At 44.4% G+C, this 25,197-nt stretch overlaps 1 long non-coding RNA gene across 2 annotated transcripts; it reads left to right on the forward strand.

The window, feature by feature from the left end:
- Positions 1–4,631: 4,631 nt before the first annotated feature.
- On the forward strand, positions 4,632–24,682 carry LOC132243274 (uncharacterized). 2 transcript variants are annotated; one of them, XR_009461002.1, is made up of 3 exons: positions 4,632–4,727; positions 19,656–19,760; positions 24,246–24,682. It is a non-coding gene; the product is annotated as an uncharacterized LOC132243274 (long non-coding RNA). The 2 variants fall into 2 exon arrangements; XR_009461003.1 differs by lacking the exon at positions 4,632–4,727 and adding an exon at positions 4,859–4,964.
- The last annotated feature ends 515 nt before the right edge of the window (positions 24,683–25,197 follow it).

Raw genomic sequence — 25,197 nt, forward strand, 5'->3', positions numbered from 1 at the left:
CACCTGCTTCCCTGTTACTCTTTCCATTCCTTGGTTGTCACACCCTACTTTTGCATTAAAGTCACCCAACACAAGGAGTAAGTCATGTTTTTGTGTTCTGCCAGTCATACTTCAGAGGCAAACACACTGGAGGAATCTGGTACATATGATATATTGGTTGACAGGTTCTGAGTTGATGTGTGACTATTCTGCAGAATCTGTCATCATGAATGCTATTCCCTCTGAGCGCGTGTTGTCACCGCAACCAGAGTAGATGATATGTTTATTCCCTTGCCTCATGAACTTCTTATATATACCTCTATTAATCTGCTTTCCCTGGTGCCCAGGATTTCAACATCATGGTTGCTTCATGATCTGTGTTTGAAACCTAGTTTTCATGTTCCGGTAACCAACTTTGAGATGAGCCACTGCTCACCTGAAGAGGGTTAAAACAGAATATTTTTAGGTCTGTAAAGAGGAACTTAGTCTGGTAAGAAGGCTTTCTTGTGGGAGAAGTGGATGATGGTGAGTTTGGGAAGCTTCAGTTCAGGTACAGCCCCAAGAAAGAAAGCTTTGGTGAACCTGTCCCCATGACCTAGGAAGAAGCCTCGTGGGGTGATCTTCCCAGTGAAGCTCAGGGACCATAGTGAAACCAGCAGAGTGCTTCAGGCAGAGAAGGAACTGAGGAACTGTCAGAGCTTAAAATGGGCAGCTCTGAAACAAGGGTCTAATGGAAACCCTAAGAAAGGAAAGGGTTGAAGTCAAAAGAACTACTTATTTCATGAGAACTTAACAAGTTATTTCATAACAGGGGAAGTTTGGTTAAGACTCCTTGCTGTATAAGAGTTGATTGGGAAACTGAGAAGCAGTGAATGCATTCTTATGCCATGTCACAATGAGTGGCAAAGCTCCACACAAAGCAGGATGGAAACGCATGCTGCAGTCTGTCACAGGTTGGTGGCACAGCAGCTGCATTTATCTGGAATCCCTGGAGGCACTATATTGAAAACTGCCCAGATTAATTCATATACTATTTTTATTGGAATGTGCTGATTTGTTTAAAGGGAAATAATATGTGGAAATCATTTGTTTTATAGCTTCCAAACTGAGCTGAAAGTCTGTGTTTGGGAGCTGACATTCCCAGGAATTCCTGACTACATTTAAGACTTCTAGATGAGCTAATGAGGACCTTAGGCTCCCCAGATACTTGGTAGCCCACAAGGCAAGTTGCCATGGAGCCAGAGACACTGGATACCTTGGTAGCTGCAGACTGAAATGGAAAGGATTCTTGTCTGTTTCTCTGCTGCCCACCATTGAGTAGCAACAGGAAAACTGAACAAATTCTTCTTGACTTGACAGGAATCTGCTTTATGGCTGTTATTTGGAGATAGAGAACAATGACACTGACAGAAATTATGTTCATTTCAGTCTGCAGTTTGCTGAGGTCCATAGCAAACCAGTCAGTAGACTTTTAGTGACCCCAGGGAGCTAGTTCTGTTTCAGAAACAAGCAAAATGGGGGTTGCAGAACAGGAATGTGCGATATCAGTTCAATAAAAAACTGAATTTGGCCATTTACTCCTGATTTGGGGATAAACATTTTTCAAAATGCAGAACTTTATGAAAATAAAATTCATAAACCCATCTGTAATTGGGCTCATATACAAGGGTGCTTCTAGGAACCTTGCTAAGGCATTGCACAACACAGTCCAAGACTTCTCAGTCTAGATCTAACTTTTTAAAAGGTAACAGAATATCTGAGCTCTCTTTTTGCCACTTAGTATGTAGAAAAGCCTGAAGGTTCTTCCCTTGAACTATCCCTGCCTCCAAAAAATATACCCTGTTATTTAATTAGCTATATCAGTTCTCTTTTCTGTTTACTGGAGGACTGGAATACCAAGTGGGATTATGAGATTGTAAGAAGTTAGATTGAATCATGAGCTGTTTAGAGACAAAGACATTACAGCTCCATTTGTCTACATTGCAAAATCCATCTTCCATCATGCATTTGGCAGAAAAAAGTTCAAGTGCCCTGTCAATGGAGAAAGCTCCTGTCTCAGTTCTGTGATCCATTACCAGGGACAAAACAAAACTAGATATTTTTTGTTTCCAATATAAAAGAAGAGGCAGAAAAATCCTCCTCAACTTCTTTATAATAAAAAAAATTCTGATGAGTAGATTTATTATTTTCCTTTGAATTGATATATAAAGGAACCCTATTTAGTCTACAAAACAAGTTGGTTTTGAAGGAAATTGGGCCAGATATATTCAAACTATGACTATTAACTAGAGATTTAAACCAGTGCAATGAATTCTTAAACTGAATATCAAGCAAAATTTAGTTTCAGTGGGCTAACTTTTTTTAAAGCCCACTGAAGTAAATAAATATCTTTCCATTGTGAATGGGATTTGTATGAGGCCCAATTAAATTAATTACCATGACATTATTGCACAAGCTAAGACCTTACCCTAAAGTGTCTTACTGTTGGTTCTAGTGTTGCAGTTTCACCAGTGGTAGCTTTTGGCACTGGATTTATGACTCAGTCTTGGTACTTTGTTCCAGGTGGACCCTCAGACCAACTATGACTTCTTCTATTTGATAATAGGCAAATTTTATTGATACACAGTGATAGAAAATAAAAGTAATACAAGAAAAGCAAACAAAATGATTACAGAATACGGTACCAATTATTTTCCAGGCCCAGGGACTTCACAAAGAGAGCAGTGCATGTGGCCAGTATATGAGCACCACCTTGTGGTTCTTTGCTTGAATGTCAGATGTCAGCAGCCTGGAGGTCAAGGGCTGATGCACACCCCCACTCCCCTCCCCCGATGGGTTGGGTGAGCTGGGCTGGTGGCCTCAGGATTCCCCCCTGCCTCTGGATCCTCCTGTTAATCTGAAATCCCTCTTTTTGTATTCTTTCTCCTCTGATGTCTCTTCATTTCTGGGTATCATTGATTGGTTTCCCTGTGGTCATCATGTTGTCTATGTTCTGTTCTGTTAGCATATCCCTTTGTTTCTCAAACACATCATGTGCATATATCTTAATTTGGTCATTAATGGTGTTTTAATTTGCATGCCCTGCTTACTAATTTGGTCTGTCCATCAAAACCAGAAATCCCAGGGGCTTTGCAGCTGGTCACTGTGACCTAATGGCAATGCTGTAGAGTCCCTTATCTTTGTTACGGAACACTGTGGTACGTGTTTTCAATTTCCCCAGCCTGTTTGTCTGCTAACTTCTGACACAAAGGTTGAGAACATGAAACTCTGTCACAAACAGACTTTTAGAAACCAGTTAACTCTTGTTGTTCCCCTGTACCATTGTTCTAGTGCAATATCTACTTTACCTACAAGCCAATTCCTGAAAGCAAATCTCTAAATAACATTTTCTAGCCATCTGTAGCCATGTTGAAAATGTTAATGTAGAAAAATGTGCCATGGATCTCCATTCTTTTGTAGGAAAGCAAATGATCTATTCTATGATTTAAAAACATTATCTTTCAAAGTGGAATTGTAAGAAAAAAATTAAAATTGCATGCAAACACCAGTCTGAAAAAAGAAGGCTAATTGAAGTATTTTGTTCCAATTCAGAGTATATTATAAATAAATATTAAAATAAAAATGCTCCATTCTGCTTTTATTTTCTCCAAATGAAGTGTTGTCAATATATTTTCACAACACATTTTGTTCTCAATTTATTGGCATTTTTAAATGCCACTGGAAAAATTCTGAACAGATTTAATTTTAGGTCACATATATAGCTTTGAAGATGTTTGAGAAAGAGAAAGTAGTATAACATACAAATAATTTTGCTTTTATTACAACATATATATATATGTATGTGTATACATATTTTAACTGTGACACCTGTAAGATGGCTTCTGTAATTCTTGCTTATGTCCTAATTGCTTCAGTAGAGATGGGCCTTTAACTCTGAATGGAGTTCCATGGATGTTCATGAGACCCACCTGCATGTTTTAGGCCTTAGATTCTGGTCCTGCACATGCTAACCTTTGCTACATTAAGCATCCATTTGAAGTTAATGAGGCTGTTAATGGTAGTGAAGTTAAACTGTAAACATGAACATTTGAAGGATGACAGCCTAAGTCTACATGAGATTGTTACCATGGAATGTGGTAAAAATGCCTAAATTCACATTCTTGTAACTTGGCCTCTTGGAAACTCCATTGTATTTACCTTAGTTCCCTTCCTTTTTTATCCCAAGAGAAAGAAATCATTTATATCATGCTTTAAGATGATGGTTTGTGATCAGCTGGGGTTCACTCAGAGAAACCAGACTGCAACCACTTGGAATCTTCATTGTAACATGAAAAGCTGGCTCTTCCTTGGAGTATTCTGGGTGCTCAGCCCTCCTTAGCAATTTCTTCTGGAACCATTCTGCAGTCTTCACACACACTTTTTCCTGTAAGGTAAAGCAAGCAAGGGAAGGAAATTAATGATATTTGGAGAAGAAATCTGGCACATTTCCACCTGGAAATTGGATGGCCAAGTTGAACAATTCCATTTATATTTAGAATGCATATGCGTTTTAAGTAGTGTGGTGTTTTATTTTTACATTTGGATTTCACCTATTATACTCTAACTTAATGTCTTCTATTTTGACCTAAGCACGTTTTTCCCTCTGGGTTTTTTTATTTTATAGTGTGAAAGCTGAATTGGTTCAGGCCACAATTACTTTCCAAAAAGAAAAGGAGGCTTACAACAAACAATTCAGAAATCAACAGCAGGTAGGCTTCTTTACTTAGAAAATACATGATGAACTACCACAGATAGTCTTTGCATATTCATAGTGTGGCAGGGCACTGTGTGCCTGCCACTTTAAGACCTAAGCCAAGCAGCCAGTGGGTGCCTGATTATGGCAGCCATTTTAGATTCAGGGCTGCCTATATAAGCAGGGCATTTTGCTGCTGGTAGGCCAGGCAGCAACATTGCCTGGTTACAAGGTTTCATGGAACATCCTGGAGGTAAGGGAGGTGCTTATAGGGGACAGTTTAGGAGGCTCCTGGTCCTGGTATGACCTAAAACTGCACCCTGCCAGGAGTGGGTGGCGTGGTGGGGCTCCCAGTGGCATGGGAGCCCCCAGGAAATGCCAGGCCAGTTACCACCCCGTTGAAAGGTGGGTTGGGGTGCCTTAACCCCAGCTCCCACAACCAGGTGGGTCACCTGCTGGTAGGGTCCTGAAGGAAGACCCCAGGAGTGAGAGTGGGGCTAGAGGCTCATAGGCCTGACTGAGAGTACCCTCAACTGGTCTGGGCTGGGGCCAGGCCAGAGCGGTCAAAAGGATCAGGGGCCCATGGTGAGGGATGCCCAGAGCTTGAAGGGCCTGGGGTTCCCGACTGGCCTTGGAGGTGAGTCCAGGGCCTGTGTAGCCAAAGGTCCTGGGAGGGGACCATGCCTGAGAGGAGAAATAGTTTCAGGGAGTAAGTCAGCCCTGAATGAGGGTGGGGTAGGCCGCCTAAATGGAGGGATTGTGGAGGGGTCCTGATAGGAGGATTCTGGGGCCCAGTGTGGAGCTGGTGATGTTGATAACAGTTGGATGCCATCTGCGAGGCATAGGCTGCAGTGTAGGGGAGGTACAGAGTCACAGATAGAGCCCCCTGGCATCGAGGCAGGAAAATGGGCAGCCTCCCATCTAATTAATATTGTTAATTCATTAACAACAAGGCATGGCAGGTGAGAAGGCTGATGACTGGCCCAGAAACAGGTGGGCGGGGCATAGGAAAAATAGGCCCAGAGATGGCCCCCTGTTACACATAGGTAGAAATTACTGCTCCAATGCAAGTATGGGGACACCCACTAAAACATCTCTGCAGGCTAGGCTTGACCCTGGAATCTCCCTCTAAAACAAGGGCATCAAAGATATGCCCTGTGGGGCCAGGAATGGGTGGAGCAGGGGCAGGACCAGCCACTGAATTCCAGTGTGCTGACCCCTGCTGTGGATGCATGTTGGCAATGGAATTTTGAGCAATAGTTGTGTTAACCCCCTCACCTCTTTAATGCTGTTTGCTCGTGCTAAAAGTGAGTCAGGATCCAGCCCACAAGGCTCCGCTTAGTCTGGATTCAGCTCATGAAGAGGCCCATGAGCTAGATCTTGCCTGGAGGTCAAGGGGGACCATGGGAATGTGCCATCCCTGCCCTAAAGCATTGACTGTAGAGCATTAATTCTGGGGAAATCCAGCATGATATCCAATTTGCAGTGCCCTTCTTTGGCTGCTGCTCCCCCTTGCTTCACACTTCACATGCTCCCTTCTTATGTTGCCTGATTTGTGCCTGAGAGTTCATATACCTGAAACGTCTGTCTTGCATTACCTCAGTTTTTGAAGTAATGTTAACATATTTTAAAGCAGCTGCTATAAATGGAGGGTCACATGAAGGAATTTTATTTGGACAATAGCTAGCTGAATGTGATCTCTGTCTCAAAAAAAAATTTAAAAAAAGGAAGCTGCTCTTGTGGGATAAAGAAAGGAATGTAGTAGAATGAATTATTCTAGTAAGGATTTAAGTAAAAAGGTTGTGCTTCCCCTAATCTGTATTCCTATCTATAGAAATTATGGCTAGCAATGAATTAGAGCTTCCAAGAACAGAGATAAGGGGTAAGTTTACAAACCATCTTTGGCTTACATGCACCAGGAGCAAGGGTACAGCTCCTGTAGAAGACTTGGAGCAAACTGGAGACACTCCTAAGATTACAGTGGACAACAGAGGAGGGAGTAGACATCTCTCCTAAGCAGCTTCCCCTAGAGAAGCTCCTGCACAACCCTAGAAGTAACTTAAAGCTGCCCCTCCACAGCAGAAACATTGCTGACCACCCTTGCCAGAATATAACCCCTAGTATAGCTGCTCAGCAGATACACTTGTTTAACCCTTGTATTTGTTTTAGTTGCCATGGCTTCTGGACAGCTAGACTGCACTCTCATCTCATGCCCAAAAGAGTGAATCTATCCCCTGTTGGGAGAGTAGGATGTATTATTCTTTTGTCCAGTGCCCATTCCACTGTGACTGGGCAGCAAAGGCATGTGACCCATATGGTTGACATCCTACACCATCTCCGAACCACAAGGTTTGAGTCTGGAGAACCATTCCCGTCTTTCATCTTGTCATTTCTCATTCTCTCCCTTTCCACATCTTATTCTTTATTTGTAGCAATGCCCGCTATCTGTTGGGCATTTTCCAAACACTCTATGCAAGACACAAGATAACGATGTAGTACCCCTCAAACAGAATACTGTGGGAAAGTGTTAGATCTACACAGGCACTGTGATATGTCACTACATAACTTAGCCAGCTGTTATGTCCCCTGGCTACCAAATTCCAAGACAGCCTGCTGTTCTTCTGAAAGATTAATGGTCTGGTTTTTTTTTTCCTTTAACATTTTACTCTGCTTCTGCTGGTATGTAAGATTTGTATCTCACTCTGGTGGGCAGAAGCATCTTCATATATTTCATGATTAAGGGCATATTTAATTTGGCTAGCTTACTAATGGATGTTTCCACCTACTGTTTAAAGCTTTGGTGCCTGGTCTTGAACTTTGTAATACAGTATGGATTACAGGTCTTATGCAGAAGCACTAAATAAAATAGGAAATACCCCAGTGAACAACAAAACAGTTTCTAAATTAGCATATAATTCATTATCTTTGAAAATAATAATAACCTCTTCTCTCCCTCCTTTCCTGAGTATCAACAATTAAGTTTGTCTCTAGATTTAGTAGCAGGCTCAGCTGCTTGGAGTCTTTTTCCAGATCTCAAATACTATTCTCTCCCCCTTGTTCATAATTCCAGATTATAAGTGAGCCATAGTATATTATTTTCAGTATCCCTTCTCTAACACGTGGAAAGGCTTAATCAAGCCTCTTCTCATTCAGCTTTTTCCAGAATGGTGGTAATGGCAATAACAAATTAGTTTGTCATATGGCAATCCAAGCACAGATCTATACAAGAGTATCTTCCATGTCTGTGATGATGTAATTGTGCTCAGAATCGCTTGCCTCTAGCCCAGTACAACAAATTCTTTCATATTGCTTCATCCAGCATGGAGTTGCCTTAAAATTTCAGGGATGCAGGAACTTGACAAACAAGGTAACTCAAAAAAGCCAGGTGTTTGCTGCATATTCAGCTCATTCTTCCCTCTTGCAATGTGTGTCAAGGCAATGTTGTCCTTTCAGCTCATGAGATCTGAACAGCTGCTTGCTGTTCAGAAGGCTGAACTAACCATCTGATTTATAGCACTGGCCTCCCCTGCAAATCTTGGGAGAATACATTCTTATGTGGCCTCTCATTCCACACAGACTTAACTGATCTGTACCATCCCTCTGCCTGCTCCCCATTTGGCTGTGACTGAGACTTGTTTGGCGAGCAACACCCAGACTCACTTGCAATAAACCTGGCTTAGCCTTTGTCACTGAACTGAGCCTGTGGTCATTCTCTCTATAACACTGAAGTCTTCACAAGAAAAAGCAGCACAGCCACCACTCTGACACAGTGCTCATACACAGACAGCTAAGCTCCTGACTCTCCTGGCTCTCTGAGACAAGTACCTGCATGAAAGGCAGTTTCATGAAGCTAAATCTAAGCAAAAAAAAGGGAAACCTAGAAGTCCTAGAGACTCCTGTTGCTTCATTCCCCATTGAAGAAGTTTGACATAGACTGGTTGCATACCAACTTAACAAAGGTCATCCTCCTGGTATCCTCCCTGCTGCTGGACACTCTGATAGAAAATGAGCCCTACTCTCTCTAACCCTAACCCTAGGGCAAGGAGACTTTCACCACCAGGGAACCCCACTATCTTTATCATAGTCCTATGTAGCTTAAGTGTCCTCAGCCCAAGCTTTTGCCCAAACAGCCTTGCTGTCCTTAACCATAACCTTAGGCAGTGGATCACTCTTGCTTTTAGGCAGTAACTTAATCTGGAATGCCATATACTAACAGAGGCAGATTAAGATTTATTGGGGACCTAGGCAAACACAAAATTGGGGGCTCCCTGTAGAGGTGCACTAATATATCTGTCACATATCAGATCAGCACTGATAAAATGAAAACTAACATTATTAGCTATCAGCTTTTTTCGGCCGGTGTAAGCCAATTATTGTCATCAATAAATGCTGCATGCATGCATCCAGGAATGCATCTGGGCAGCTTGGAGAGCAGCATCCTGCCAGTAAGAAGCAAGCCAGGAAGGGGAACCCACTGCCACCAGGGCCTAGACGCTCTCTGAGCTGATCCCAGCCTAGAGAGCAGTAGCAGTGGTGGGTGAATTCCCCTTCCCTGCTAACTTCCCCAGGACAGCACCAGGAGCTGTAGATAAGTTGCGAGCTGCTGGAGGGGTGGGGTGGAGGATCTGGAGTATGGGATAGACAGGCCTGATACAGAGCTGTGGAGAGGTGGGCAGAGTGGCAGGCCCAATGCAGGTCAGTGGGACAGGTAGCAATGGTGTAAGAGACCCAATGCAAGGGGAGGAGGGGAGATGGGCTGCCTCCTCCCCCCGCACCAGCCTGCATCAGGCCCGTGGTGCTGCTCCGCTACTCTGACTCCTACTCAGTGTCCCACTCCCAGCAGCTCCCAGATCATCTGGAGCTCCCACCTCTGTCCAGCAGGAGCAAACAAGGACAAGAAAACCACCTCCTGCCCCCACTCTCTGTGCTGGGCTCAACCCACAGAGCCACCACAGTTTGGCAGCAGCAACAGTGGTGGGCAGGTTCTTCTTCCTTGCTTACTCTCACAGAGCAGTGCTAGCAGGCACAGATGAGTTACAACCGCCAGGAGGCAGAGAAGGAGTTCCAGGAGTGGGGGGGCACACAAGGAAACTCAAGGGGCAGGGCAGAACCCCCAAGGCTGGGGGTTGAGGGGAAGCCCCAGGTGTGGAGGGGGTGAGGGTAGCCTGGGAGGCTGGGAAGTGCCCAGAATTAGAGGGGAGGGGGAATTGGGTCCTCCCCTGGCTGCCCCCACTGTCATTGTGAGGGAAGATAAAGCAACTGGGAACGGTGTCTCCTGGGATGCTGAAGGACTGCTTCCAGTTGGTTTTGGGCCTGTGAAGCAATCACATGTGACTGCAGCACAAGCTACCCAAAAATAGGTAGAGGTAATCTTCGATGGAAAAGGATTATCTCTGAACCACCCAGAGGCCTTAGCATGCATTTTCCTGTCCTAATGTGTGAACGCTCCTGATTTAAGGGTCATTAACACTTATTTAATGTGTAACAGCACCTTCACTGGGAACCCAGTGAATATGTAAGTAAAATATATTTACTTACATATCACACGCACACATCCTTTCCCCAAAAATCAGATCCTCCAAATTAGGGTATTTGCATTAAACTGATTTTTCTTCACTGGAATAGAATCATGGAAAGCAGGGTGACATTGCTACAGGATGGCTGCCAAGGTTCTTCCTCTGCCAGCCTTGGGGAGAGATAAAACAGAGTTGTTTACCCTTTAGGGCCAGAGCTACAATATTAACCCTGTCACAGCCACAGTGGCTACAGTCAGGATCCCCTGTAGTTGTAAGGAAGGAGGTATGGAAAATCTTGAGGAATGTGAAATTAGCCAAATACCCAAGTCTGCAGAGAATCCAGATTTGTGATCAAGGCAGTGCAAAGTAGTCATACCAGGTAATCAGAGACAAGCATCTAATCCAAAGTGATACCCATATTCATAATCCAGGTCAGCTGAAGGTCAGGAGCTGGAAGTTCAAACCACACAATAGGATAGACAGTGGTGTGGTACTGGGATCCAAGGTAGAAGGCTGCAGTTACCACATGATGTAAGGCATAAGCAGCTGGATCCCAAATAGAGGGCCTTGGCTTAGGTACTTAGCCCAGCTGGTTCTGCAGCCAGTCAGCTTGGAGTTCACAGCTGGTGCTTCTCTGGATCTAGGTGGCCTTGCTTAGAGGGCAATCTGCCCTCTAACAGCATTCAGCCATGACAAAACATCTTTTTTCTGCATTCTGCCTCCCCCCCCCCCCCAAAAAAAAAACAAAAAACGACGTATGTGTTATTTCAGGGGAGCGTAGCATGCAAGAAAGTACAATAATTGTCTTTCACAGGTTAAACAGCCCACTAGCAAAACTGAAGTTACAGCAAAGTAGATTTGGATTAGATATCAGGAAAAACTTCTTCACTGTTAGAACAGTGGGGCAGTTGAATAGACTCTCCATCGTGGGATATGTTCAAGAAGACATTGATTGGGGATGAAATAGGCATACCTGTGCATTTGGTCTACTTCAGGTATTCTCATGTTTCTGGGTTTATCTGGTTGCCACATGTGGCCAGGACAGAATTTTTTTTTTCCCTCCTGCTGCTACACATTAGGCTTCTTCTAAGCCTTCCTCAGAGGCATTGGGTATTGGCTGTAGACAAGGCTGGGGATTTTGACTGGGATGTGCCAGTGGTCCTTCTGGGACTTTCACCCAGGCATTTCTGGCTACAGGGATTTGCCCCTCCACTCAGGGTATGACCAGCCACCATATCTGAGGTCAGGAAGGAATTTTACTCCATGGTCAGATTAGTACTGACTGGGGGATGCAGGAACATGGCCCTCTTTTCCTAGGATCTCTTGAGTGTATTTTAACAATCTTTGCAGTAGCACTACAGTGGCCACCATGGCCCCCACTGCTTTACCAGCAGCAGATTAGGGTGTTATGCCTTGTGTTGTGTCAGGATTGCAAAATTTTACTAAGAGGTTAGACAATTGATTTGTATAGAATGATTTGGATAGGAATGATTGGGGGTTCAATTAGATGAGGTCTCGAGGTCCCTTCCAGCCCAACTTCTCTATGATTATGTGATCAGAAAACTTGCATCCCACAGGACATTTGGTTCATTTGGTTCAAGTAAAATGGTTTCTGATGGACCATCCCCATTGTTCAGTGACGAATGTTTGATTGTGGGGAAAAAAAGAATTCTAAAACTTATTCCCATTCTACTTCCCCTTTTCTCTGATTTATAAATACTACTTTGAAATGCACATATTCAGCCTTCCACTGAAACAGCCCAATCTGCACAACTTCAAAGAACACTTTTTTTCTCTTTGTGATGTTGACCTCCCTCCTTAGGAACTATGAAGCTGCTGTGATATTCTAGGGTAGAGGTTGGCAACCTACAGGTGACCAGCCAGATCTGGTGCATGGAGTCAATTGATCCAACCCGGAGCTGATGAGGGAGGGGCAAGAAGGTTGGGGGATTTCACCAACATCACCCCATGCCATGGCTGATTAAGAGGTAGAGAACTGACCATAGCAGTAGTGCTGGCTGGATCATAGCACTGGCCCATCTAGGACCCAAGCTATGTTATTACAGTCTGCTACTAGAAAAACACTTCTGACCACTAGGGCTGTGTAAAGCTTCTGTCACTGATTCAATTCAGAGGAGATTCAGTAGCCAAATCACCAAATCCGAATCAAATCAGGAGACCTATTAATCTTTCTAAATCCAATCAGAAGCCTCTGATTTGATTCAGAAAGATTCAACAATTCAGCCATAGACACAACTTTATATGTTTTTTCCACATACCTCTAGGTACCAGGTGGCTCATGAATGCTGAGATGGTGGGGCAGATGGAGCATCCCATGGGAGTGGGGGGGGGGGGTCCCCAGCATGCTTGGCGGTAGAATCGGAAGTGGACTAGAAGCACTTCCGGTCCACTTCCAAGTCTGCCATTGAGCGTGCGGGGGCCACGCCCCTCCCCCCCAGCTGCCCGGCTCAGCAACTGGTGCCTTCTGGGTATGGGGAGTACCCAGGGTGCCCCATGGCTGATCGCTGAGGTGGGAGGGATTCCAATTCAGCTGAATTGAATTGGGACAGTGATACAAATCAGCTAATCGAATCACTGCCCCCTGAATTGGGCCGAATCCAAATCAAAAACAGCCCACTTTGCACACCCCTACTAACCACTGTTCTAGGGAACAGCTTGTGAAAGCCTGAGCTACTTCAGCAGCAGGATCAAAAATACGGAATTCACTGTTGCATAGAAGAAAGACTTCTGGACAAACATTAGTTATTTTGATTCTGCTTCCCCGCAACAAATATGCAATGCCAACAAAATGAATGGAAGAGGAGCAAAAATATATTTGAAAGGAAAGGAAAGAGAAAAGAAAAGATGTAAGAAGGACAGATGGATTCTTTTTTTAGATAGTCTCAACTGGACAGTTCATCTGGGATCACAATTCCTGCTTCCCAAGCAGAGAAGGGTAATTTTACTTTCATCTTTAATCTTCTTGGATCTTAGATCTTCAGATCTTAGACAACCCTTTCTTGTCTCTGTTTGAATACAAAGACAAAATACCCACTTTTGGAAAAAAAAAAAAAATTCATCAAATTAACCTTTTAAAAAAAAGAGATTAGTGAATTGGCAAGTAGCAGAATAGTAGCTTTGTTTCTAAGTCACAGATTTTATTAAGTAATGCATGTGACCAACTTCAGTATAGCTAATCATCCCAGTAAACAGAGTTTTCTTTTCTAAAATGAAGATTTAAAGTGATGGAATGAACCTATGGCAGAATTGAGTCCAAATGCTTTGTATAAGTATTTTTCACTGAATAGTTGTGAAAAATTGAAAAGCAGTCTCCCTTCCATAGGAATGCTAAGTTCCTGCTCAGCCATTTCCCCCTTGTTCCTAATGCTCTGTTATGAGCATTAGGTTCTTTTCCACTCCTCTTTCACCTAGACATTTAGCAATATACCAAGAAGTCCCTGCTTTCCTGGAGAAAGAGCAGCAGATAACATATCTCACCCTCCAGCTCTATTCCCTGTTTTTTTCAGGGGTTTCAGACTCCATTCCTGAGTAAACAGAGTCTATTATACTTGTGCCAGTTTATTCAATTGACTTTGACATCATTGTGCACACGAATGCCACTACTAAATCCAGCTAACTGTAACAATTAGATCTTTTCCTCTGAGAAGTATCTTTGTTTAAAAAAAAAGTGTCATGTGGGCTTTCATAATTGTGGGGCAGTGGCTCCAAAGAATTCTGTTCAATTTGCAAATAAAAAATTGTACTCTAATAAGCAGATCTGCAAACTCAGCCTTGAATCTGAAAGTCAAATTGTGCTTACAGGCTAGGACATCACCAGGCCTTAACAATTCCACTGATGCATAAGCCTGAATAAAATTCAGCCCACTCTTAGTTGTGTTGGCTCTACAAGGCTAAGGAAAGTTAGTAGTAGTACTGATTATATTGGGCTTTGTTACACAGCTGCTTCAAATTTTTTTTTTTCCTGAAGGAGAGCATCCACATAGTTGATTACAGGTTGTAAGCAGACCTCTCATTTGGGCTAGGGACAGACATTCAAAAAGCCTAAGTCTCAATTGATTCAATCTTTTCAAGTTAATCTAACCTACCTAGATTGAATCACTTTACAACTGCACTGACCTTTCCTCTGCATTGAGGAAATGCAGGCACATGCCTGCAGTGGCTCAGGCCAGAAGCTTGGGGGACACTAAAGCAGCCCTCCCTTCCCTTCCACACGGCTGAGCTGAGTGGGGGCATGGCCAGGCCCCATCAGGACGCTCTGATTAGGGAGGGGTGTAAACCCCCACCCTGCCTGCAGTCCCAGGCTTTTCCTCACTCGCTGCTCAAGGGATGGGAGTGTTCCTAGCCCCCAGCTAGCACTCTGAGACAAAGTGGGGTGTGTGCAGTGCATGAATCTGTTGATGATACTGAGCTTTTCAATCTCTGTCTCCCTGCTTCTTCATACTGTTTGCAAACCTGACAGGCAAAGGAGCCAGCAGGGAACTGATAAACTCTGTGTTATCAGCCCATGAACAAAACAAAAGCCTATCTCATTAGTTCAAGCTCTTCTTAAACAGCTTTTTCCTAGGAAGGAACAGAGGGACATTACCAGCTGACTGGTTGATTAGCTCCAAAAAGCCCTAAGCAGACACTGTTCTGTCTGCCTGTCACAGAGAAATTGGAGACACACACACCTCTCAGTATTAGGTAGCATACCATATGCCAGCTAGGATCCATGGGGCTGTGGGCTTGTAGCAGAAAGCCCCCTTTTCCTCTTGCCTGCATTTGCTCTCCCCTCTTTGGATATGTTTCTCTTTTTCTACCTTTTCTTCCTTCCTCTCTCTTTCACTTTAAGATAAGGAATTGTATTTTAAAATTTGTATGTGTGCATTTTGTATCTCCCCTTGTAGTTTAGTATTTTTATCTATTTGTGTGCCATGGCATTTGTAGCTTATATTTTATACTCCTCACCTTTCAACTTTCAACTAAATGTGTTTTAGTAAGTTATACATTGTAACATTGTTAACAAAGGCAGGAATCAAACTGCCCTTCCCTGTATCAGGCTGGCCTCTGAAAGAGTGAGTGAATCAGTGATTGAATGTGTAACATGGAAGCAGGCAGCAATTATCACCTGGAAGCTGAACTCAATAGAAGACAGTGTAACAACCGGGAAATCTCTATACCTCACTGATAAAGGGCTAGAAGCCCTGGCCTGACTTAATCAACACCAGAGACCAACTTTTGGGCTGAATATCTCCAGATTGACCACTCCCAGAGCCCTATTCTAAATTCATCAACGGACTCCCAAACCTGCACCTACATGCGGACGACCCCTGGGGCTGACAGATGCTGTCCAGTAGCCACCGAGGGGGGGGAAGTCCCACGAGGGTCAATGACCCCTGGATTGGGCAAACCAGAAAACTGGGGAGTCACCAAAGTCTGCCAAGGACAGATAAAAGGCAGTGAAAAGTGACCCTCAGTGGCGCCCTCTTGATCTCCAACTCGACCAGACCTGTCCAGCCAGAAGGACCAGCCGGCGACCCCTTCTGGAAGATAACACCACACTGAAAGAAGCCTCAACGACAGACTCCAGGGCTTGTAGGATAGGTATGGTATACCTGACTCTGTAGCCTGCTACTGTGTGTGTGTATGTGTGTGCATGTGTGCATGTGTGTGTGTGGACCAGCCCCAAGGTTTATGATTACAGTGTTTCAATCTGCCTAATAAACTAGAATTTTAAGGATCCCGAGTTGGACATTTGTAACTGGCTTTGCTGTGGGAGACGGGAGTGGGGGATCCCTGCTTGAGCAGTAAGCGGCACGGGGCTGGGGGGGGGGGGGGGGTTGCAGGGGGAAGCCAGGCAGACCCTGCTGTGCCTGCAGTCTCTGCCACAGCTCTGGCTAGGAAGCAGAGGGGCAGGGCCTGTTGGCTCTGGATTTAAGATCCAGATACCTTGTTCTGGGGGGGGGGAGACCCACCCTCAGACTGACCATAACCTTTCCATTTGATAATAGGCAAATTTATTGATACACAGTGCTAAAAGAAAAGAATACAAACAAACAAGCAAGTCTATATATCTATCAAATCCTAGGGCTGTCATCAGAGTAGAAGTACATCTGGTCAGGATGCAGGCTCCACTCTGAGGCACTCTTCTAGGTGTCAGCATGTCAGCAGTTTGAAGGTGGGATGCTGAGCGCTCCCTCCTACCCCCCCAATGGTGCGTATGAGATGGGATGTTAGTATGCCCTCCATGGTGGCCTCGGGGACCTTTCATGGGGATGGAGACAAGGAACCCCTCTCGGGAAGCAAGATGGGGAGATGAAACAAAGGGAGGGACAAGAAGAGACCCTTTGTTACTCTCAACTCTGCTTTTGTATTCTCCTTCCCTCCTGATAACCCTTGATGATTCTTCATCCGTGGCTATCGCTGATTGGTTGTCTCTCTGTGGTCACGTCCACATAGCCTTCCAAGCCTTCTCTTAATTTGGTCTGTTCCCCCAAAACCAAGACTCAGGCCCCCCCTGCTGTGAGGCTTTCTTAGCTGGTGCCACTTTTATCTCATTTTATGGGTAGTATGGTACATACTCCCTCTGTCCCCAAACTTTGTGTCCTTGTTGTGTTAGACAACCTGTCTGCCTTGAAGGCTGTGATCTCGTGTTATGGCATGCCCCCTCAATGCTTAGGTTATGTGTGTACCCATTGGCCTTGCTGTGTTAGACAACCTGTCTGCTTCCAGGGCCATGAGAGACTTTGTGTGAGTGAGATCCAAGCTCTTTAGAAATCAGTTAACCCCAGCTGTCCATCTGAAACCATTCTAATACATAGATTCATAGATTGTAGGGCTGGAAGGAACCTCGGAAGATCATTAGGTCCAGCCCCCTGCACCAGGTGGGAAAGACAGTTGGGGTCAGGTGACCCCAGCAAGGCAACTATCCAGTCTCCTCTTGAAGATTTCCAGGGTAGGTGATTGCACCACCTCTAGAGGGAGTTTATTCTACATTCTGGACACCCTAACTGTGAAGAAGACTTTCCTAATGTTGATCTTGAAACGGTCTTCCAGGAGTTTGTGGCCATTACTCCTAGTTCCCCCAAGGGCGCGCTGGTGAACAGTTGTTCACTGAGCCCCTGATGTACTCCCCTGATGTAGTGGTAAACTGCTACCAAGATAGGCTTATATACATATACCTATAAGCCAATTCCCAAAAAGCAAACCTTTTAAATACCAGTTCTAAGCCAACAGGGCCAGCCCTGTTCTCTGGAGTAGACAGCACAGCCCAAGGCTGCAAAGTCTCTGGGATGCTGGGGACTCTGGTTTAGCTTAAACGAGGAAGGGGTCTGGGACCGACATTGCATAAATCAGTTTGACCCAAATCAGTTAAGTCTAATAGTACATTCAATCAGGTTTATCTTAAACCAGTTTCAGCCATTTTGAAACTGGCTTATGTGCACTGAACTTATGTTCTGTTACAGGTTTAAACCAATTTCTGATCACTTAAACTGGTTTATGTGTAATGCCTGTCCCTAGCCTTTAGATGGTCCCGATTGTCCTGGAGCATGACTTGGATCAAAACAGTTATGGCTCAGTCATTTGCACATATTGCCCTTCCAACTTGCAATGCTGCTGCTCCTCTACCAGCAGGACAACCTCGCTGCCTTGTTCCTCAAATGACCCGCAATAACCCTACAGACTAACATAGCCATGTCTTACGGAAAAGTATTAGCATATTTTATCCCCATACTTCAGAGGGCCTTGAAGTGGGACAGTGAACATCTGTAGAAACCCAGGACCAAAAGTTTTCTCCTTGGCCAAATGCAATTTCTATTTATAGCCACAGGGATCAACTTTCCTGATTATCCCTGTATAGCCATGCCCTTAGTCCAGGGGTATCAAATTCATCCAGGCCCATGGGCTGAATAAGAATCACTGGGCCAGTCTGTTGGCCAGACTAGAACTGACCCCCTGTGCTGTACCTGCAGTACTGGCCCAGCCTGTGTGCCACACACAGCATGCCCAGGGGTCCATGCATGTGTGGCACATGGGGCCAATATAAGGCATTCAGTACCCGCAGAGCATGAGTTGCATTTGGCACTGCAGGCAGCAAAGTGGTCAGTCGGGAGTACCACATGCAGCCTGTGCCCTGAGCCTCCTGTTTCATGTACAGCACCAGGTTCAGCCCACATGCTGTGTACAGCACACACCCTATGTCAGCCCCCTATGCCACATACACAGGGAACCCTGGGCTGGCACATGGTGCATGTGAGGCTAAACTGGCCCTGTGCACTGATTCCAACATGGCCCAGTCCAGACCAGCCCCAGAGCCAAGACCCAGGGCCAGTCTGGTGGAACGCTGCCTGCAATACGTGTTTGGACCACCCGCCTGTGCTGTGTGCAGGACGCATGGTGTGTAGGGCCAGAGCCAGCACATGTGGTCAGTCCCATGACCCACAAGCCAGATCGTAGGGTTGCATAGATCTGATCCGGCCTGCAGGCAGTATGTTTCACACCATTGCCTTAGTCAATAGATTTAGTAGATGTGACATGGAATACACAAAGAGATCATAATAAAAAGTTACTACTTTACACAGCTTATTTTCAAAATAGGAGTTCAGTTCACAGGCCCACCACTGAAGAATCCTGATTCATACAAACAGCCCTCAGTTGGACCACTGGAGCTTCACATAGCATTTGTGCAAGCAATGTTCTTGTAGTGACCTCACAGAGATGCAAGTATACTTCCTACGTGATGTGGAAAATGTCTTCAGGCCAACCCCAAAAAGTCTGGAGAAGGAGGCTACAAAAGTGGCCAGGGGAGTTACTCACAAATACTACCATTCAAAAATATAGGCCTTTTGAATTATTATTTCTCACATGAGTAAAGCTTACTCAGATGAGTCAATATCTACAGGATCAGGTTTGTAGTAATGATAAATGATATCACCGGACAAGGAAAATTTTCAGCGATATCACTGGTTAACCAGAAAACTGAATAAATGGACTTTGAGAGTGTAAGGAAAGTTAAAAATCATCTGAAATGTGCCAGAACGGTTGGATGTGAATGTGCCTTTGAGAATTGTTTTCTGGACTAGTCACTGGGCTGTCTATTAATGTGTGGAACTGGACACAGACAGTTTTAAACAGTATCACTTTATCTCAGTAGTTCTCAACCTTTTTAGACTTGAGGCACCCCTTGGAAAATGCCAGCTCTTAGTTTACACACATTTTTGAGCACAGAGAAACAATAGAACAATTCTTCTGTTGAAGACAACTCAGAAGGTCCACAGCAGGACAGAATTTTTTTCACACTATGGATTGCTATTTGAACTGTCTGGGTTTATTCTGTGAATCGTATTTGAGTTATACCTTGGCACCCTGGTTAAGAATCACTGCTCTATCTTTTAATTGTTGTGATTTTTTTTTTTTTTTTAAACCAGGAACTACAAGAAATGCTAAATAAGCATAAGGCCCAAAATGAAGCCTGGCTCAAAGCCAGAGCAAAGGAAAATGATAAGGAAAGAAAAGAAATCTGTAAACTGAGGGTAAGCATCTTTAAAAGTAATGTTGTACAGCTGTATATTATTGAAAATGCCATTTGGATCCTTTTTATACATGCTCTGGCCACATATCTCACAACAGTAGTGAAACAAGCAAAGTGTTTTTTCTTTTTTTGCATACTGTCTAGCAGCATGATACAAAAACAGTAAAACCACTACTTCCTCCATATTCTAGAGGGAAATGTTCAAGCAATTCATTAACAACTAGTTCTAGGTCACATTTTTAAATTGCTTTCACAGAATTTAATTGTTTTGTCCTTCAGCTTCTTAGTCATGTTTCTGCTTTTTAATTCCCATATGTTTCAAGTAATCAATCAATCAATTTTTGCATGAATACTAAACCCCTTTTGTTTTGCTAGGGCTCTATTTTAGCTCTGATTTATCTCAAAGAATTATGATACGGTAAGAACTAAACCCCAAAGACTTTCTCTTAAATAGCTAAGAAATTCCCTTTTCCTATACTCTTTTATGTGAAAATTGAAGATGCATTTTTATCCGTGCTGAATTATCAAAATTCTTTTACTATTGTAACATTAAAAAAAATAATCCTCCTCCTAAGAAACGTATTCCTGTCCTCCTTACTCAGCATTGGATTCTCTGTAATAATTTTTTAAGTTAAAGGAAACACCAACAGGCTTAACCCAATGAAGGGCACAGGTTCTGCAGCATGGTCATTCCTTCTTTTGCCTAGCAGGGACACTGTGGGCCTGTCTGAACTGTAGGAACTCAGGTCAGGTATTTGGAGGAAAGACTAGGGCTAGAACTACTAAGTAGCTGCTTTCTACATTGTGATACCAAGGGCTAGCCAATCAGGTCTTATCACTGCTTCAAACAGCATTAATACCTATGCCCTCAATTTTTTTTTTATCTACTACTATGCAGTTGCAGGTGAAGTCATCAGTAACAGAATGGTTGTTGAAAAATACTGCATACATGCATGCATTCAAATAATCTAGGAAAATTCTTCCAGGTTTGTTTTCCTGGTAGAAAACTTTACCCCCAGCTGTATGTACAGACATTCAAATGCTAAGCCCATGAAGAGTGGACAGCTTGCAGTTGTGACACTGTGCAGCTAGGAAGGACCCTATGCACACATCTCAGTGTGTTCTGCAGGCTTCCTTAGTCTGCCTGGTGACAGATGGCAGCAGTGCACAGGGTAACCCTGATTGGCTGACCCAAGATGACCATATACAGCCTGTGTTCCCCTGTAGGGATTCAGTGTGGGAATTATTAAGGAACTATGTTCTGCTCCCTGTTGGAGCAACACAGCATCCAACAAGTGACACACTATCTCCTTGTGGTAGGAGAGAGGGATGCTGAAGGATTATGTTCTCTTCTGAGAGAAACCATAACATGTACAGATATTTGCTCTCCCAGGTGATTTAACCCTGATTGTTCCCCAATTATATTTCTCCTGGAGGCACAAGTTTTACTCTTGGAGAAAATGCCTGAATATCTATACACTCATGGTTTCTCCTGGGAGAACACCAACTCTCTCAGGAAAAAATGAATGCCTGTATGAGTAAGAAAGCCGGGGAGGGGAGTCGGTAGAGATTGCCAGTAGGTAGGTTTACACCTCTGGAGATCTTAGGAAATCTATTGGGCTAGGGGATCAAACCTTTTAAATACTATACAGGGGAGGAAAAGCATATCCTAAAGTTATAGTGAGGGGAAAACTCCACAAACTGAAACGTGATGATTTCTACTGCTACTGAGAGGACAGCCCAAGTCCTTATTGAGACAGAGCTCCCACAGGAGATGGAGTCTGACCAAGGACTAGTAGATAGTGATTATAAATTCTACTGAGTCTGCCTGTTCCAGAGACACTGACAGGGGCAAATTAAGATTTATTGGGGTCCTAGGCAAACACAAAATTGAGGGCTCCCTCTAGAGGTGCACTGATATATTGGCCACATATTGGATTAGACCCAGTAAAACAAACTAACATTATTGGCTATCAGCTTTCTTTGGCCAGTGTAACCAATAATTGTCACCAATAAATTCCGCATGCACACAGCCAGGAATGCAGCCGGGCAGCTTGGAGAGCAGTATCCTGCCAGTAAGTCTGTGGAGAGGAAGGGACATGGGGGAAGGAAAGTGTGTGGGAGGGGCAAATCAAAGCCCCCATGGTGAGGGAGGGAGTGGGGCAGGGGCAAGGGCAGGCGCTGCCCAGCCAGGACAATGAATGTGATTCCGGGGCTGGGAGCAGGATGGAGCCATGGGTGGCATGTCCAAAGGGTGCAGGGAGGTGGGTGGCTCCCCACCACTGGACGCACCCCCAGGGGAGGCAGGGGAGCATGTGCCTGTCCAGATTTGTGCATGAGGTGAGGGCAGACTGCCCACTGTGGACTCGGGGCCAGGGGCTGCACCAGCCTTTTCCTAGTGAGGGGGCTGAACCAGGGTGGGCTCACCTGCATGAGGTGGGTGGCAGTGGCAGCACTAGAGGGGTGGCTACAGGGTGGCTACTGGGAATTTTGGGATGTCTATAGCCCCCCCCCCCCCCCCAGCGCTGTCCCTGCTCAAAGCACTGCGGTCTGCTGCCTTTCCCTTGGGAGCTCCATGTGGAGGTCTCTGAGCAGGGGTGGCAGTAGGAGGTTAGGGGGTTTATGCCCACCCCAAAATTCCCCACAGCTCCCCCATAGTCAACTCTCCCAACATCACCACCACCACCCACCCTACACAGCTGAGCCTGCCCTGAGCCTAGCCCCAGCCCCCCTACACCAGGAAGAGGCTGGTGTGACCACCAGCCCTAAGCCTGCACCCCCTGGATGTGCTGCCCATGGCTCTGTCCTGCTCACAGCCCTGGGGTCACATTCACTGCCCTGGCCTGCTCCTGCCCCTGCCCCAGCCTCAGCTCCTGCCCCTACCACACTCCTTCCCTCACCATGAAGGCCTTGAATCTGCCCGCCCCCCATATCCCTTCCCCCACATTAGACTTACCTGCAGGGAGCTGGCTGCCTGGCTGTACTTCTGGCCACATGCACAGCAGCAAATTTTGCAGGTTCCCTGGGCCCCCCGCCACTGGTTGGTGAGGGTCCACATTTGCGGCTTGCTTCTTGGCAGGGAAGCAAAAGCCACCGTTTTAAACTTGGTGCCATTTTTTCTCTCCCTGCTGCTGATTGGCTGAGGGGCCCTGGTGGCCCAGCTGCTTGCTGCCCACCATCAAGGAGACAAAAACAATGTCAGGTTTAAAACTACAACTTTCGCTTCCCTGCCAATGAGGAGCAAGCTGCAAGCATGGTGCCTGATTGGCAAGGGCACTTGGGCCCAGGCCTGACTGACCTGGGCATTCATCTGCCTATGGACACTGATTATGCTCAGTATGACTGCAAGAATCAGAAGTTGGCTGAAAGTTTCCACAGATTCTATTTTGGCCATGCTGATAAGTCAGCAGGAGGAGATGCTACATAAAGGGTGTGTCTACACGTCTATTTATGCCGATTTAAATTTACTGCTCAGTAAGTTACTGTGCAGTAAGAGGCAATAGGGTGGCATCTACACATGCAGGCATTAGAGCACATTAATGCTATGTGGACTGTGGACTGTGTGGACTGACTTGGAACTAAAGTTAGTCCCCAGTTAGTCCACACATACAATGTTACTGTGCAGTAAGGCGTCTACGTGTGCGTTACTGTGTAGTAATTAATCGGGTGTAAATTTGATACCTAGATGATGCAGGTATCAGGTCAGTATAAGTCACAGGTCAGTGTAAGTCACCTTATTTACTGCACAGCATAGGTGTGTACCTGTAGACATGTGCCTGTACTGTGCAGTGATTTCAGTTACTGTACAGTAAATGCACACCTGTAGACACACCCAAAGAAAGGGTACCTAGTTCCTTACTGGGCAGCCAGCTATTTTCTGCAGAATCATTCTGTGTTCAGCACATAGACAACCAGACAGAAGCCAATACAGAGGCAATGCTCATACTGCCCATGTTGATTCTTGCTGAATCCTCAATGAAGTTTCTACTGAGTAGTCTCAGAGGGAGCCTGTCGGCTGGAGATTGCAACAGAGAAGGTAGGGGTGATACAGCCATGCAACGTCCAGAGCTTTGTCAGGTTTCAAAAACCTGGAATTGCCCTTTCTTCATGATCTTCTGGACACAAGGAGGTGAGAGGTTTAACCCCTGCACGCTACAAGTCTTCAAACTCCTCTGATGAGAGTGGACAATTCTCTGAAAACTACATTCTTAAATCTCCAGCTCCAAGTACTTCCTACAAAGCTCATCATAGGAGGGAATGATCTGGCCCCAAATTATTTTTCCACTTCACAGAGGGTACTGTCATTTTTTAGTTTCATATATTGACTGAAAAGGATCCAGCTTGATCCTAGCTGTAGATTTCTAGAACTTGGCGGGAATAGGAAGGGTAGTAAAAAAGTATTCTGTTTTAATACATGCTTCCTCTTAATTGCCATCACTTGGATGTATAAGCTAAAAATGGTCTCTGATTTTTTTTTTTTTTATAGGAAGAGATTCTCCATGATCAGGAGAGGCTAAAAGAAGAACAGCAAAGTGTTCAGCAGCGCACTCAGCAACTGCTTTCCATTATGCAACAGTTTAAAGGAATGTGAGCAGTCTACTGAATAAAGCCTGAATCACATGATCAAGATCATAGCAACAACACAGCACCAAATGAATAACTGAGCTCTTACGTACCAATATAACAAAGATTCCGTTACTGTGCATGGTGAAGGACTATATTCTGTTAATGGGAATAAAAGTCAAATTTCACTAGGTTGCTCTTCAGCAGTGGGACAATATCTCAATTACATTTCCACCCACTCTCCTTAGCACATTTTCCATTCTGATTCAATATTCTTTTCATATTTTTGAAAACTCATCTCTTTGCCTTGCCTGAGCTTAAAAAAAGAGAAAAAAAGCCATTACACTCTGCCTATCTTAAGAAATCTGTGTCCACTGTATTTTATTTCAGTATAATACAATCAGAATTAAAATGTCATTACTACATAACCTAAAAGAGCATATGGGTTGTCAAGAAGAACCTTCTTATTTAAAAAATAAATTAAAAAATCTAAGTTAAATATTTTGTAAAGATAAACGTGAAGGCAAGATAAACTATAACTGGGAAAACATGATAAGTCTTTGTGAGCAAATCTACTTTCAGTTGCAGTTGCAATTGCAATGCTGTAAGATTTATCATGGAGAGGCTGTAAACAGAATTTTAAAATTTAGCCTTCTTAATTGAACTGTATTAAACTGACTCATAGAAATAGGGCAAAACTTCCTGATCTTTACATGAGGATGGGTTGTTTAATATTTCTAGGCTCCTTATCATTCAAGTGAGCATCCAAGGGACAACAGGTATTTCTATCATTGTATGAAACTAGTTTTCTTTTACAAATGTCAGTGGTTGGTTTTATGCCACTGGCTATCAAGCAGATTTCCCCAGTCTTTGGA

Source organism: Alligator mississippiensis, chromosome 3 (genome assembly GCF_030867095.1).
Source record: "Alligator mississippiensis isolate rAllMis1 chromosome 3, rAllMis1, whole genome shotgun sequence".
Classification (NCBI taxonomy): domain Eukaryota; kingdom Metazoa; phylum Chordata; order Crocodylia; family Alligatoridae; genus Alligator; species Alligator mississippiensis.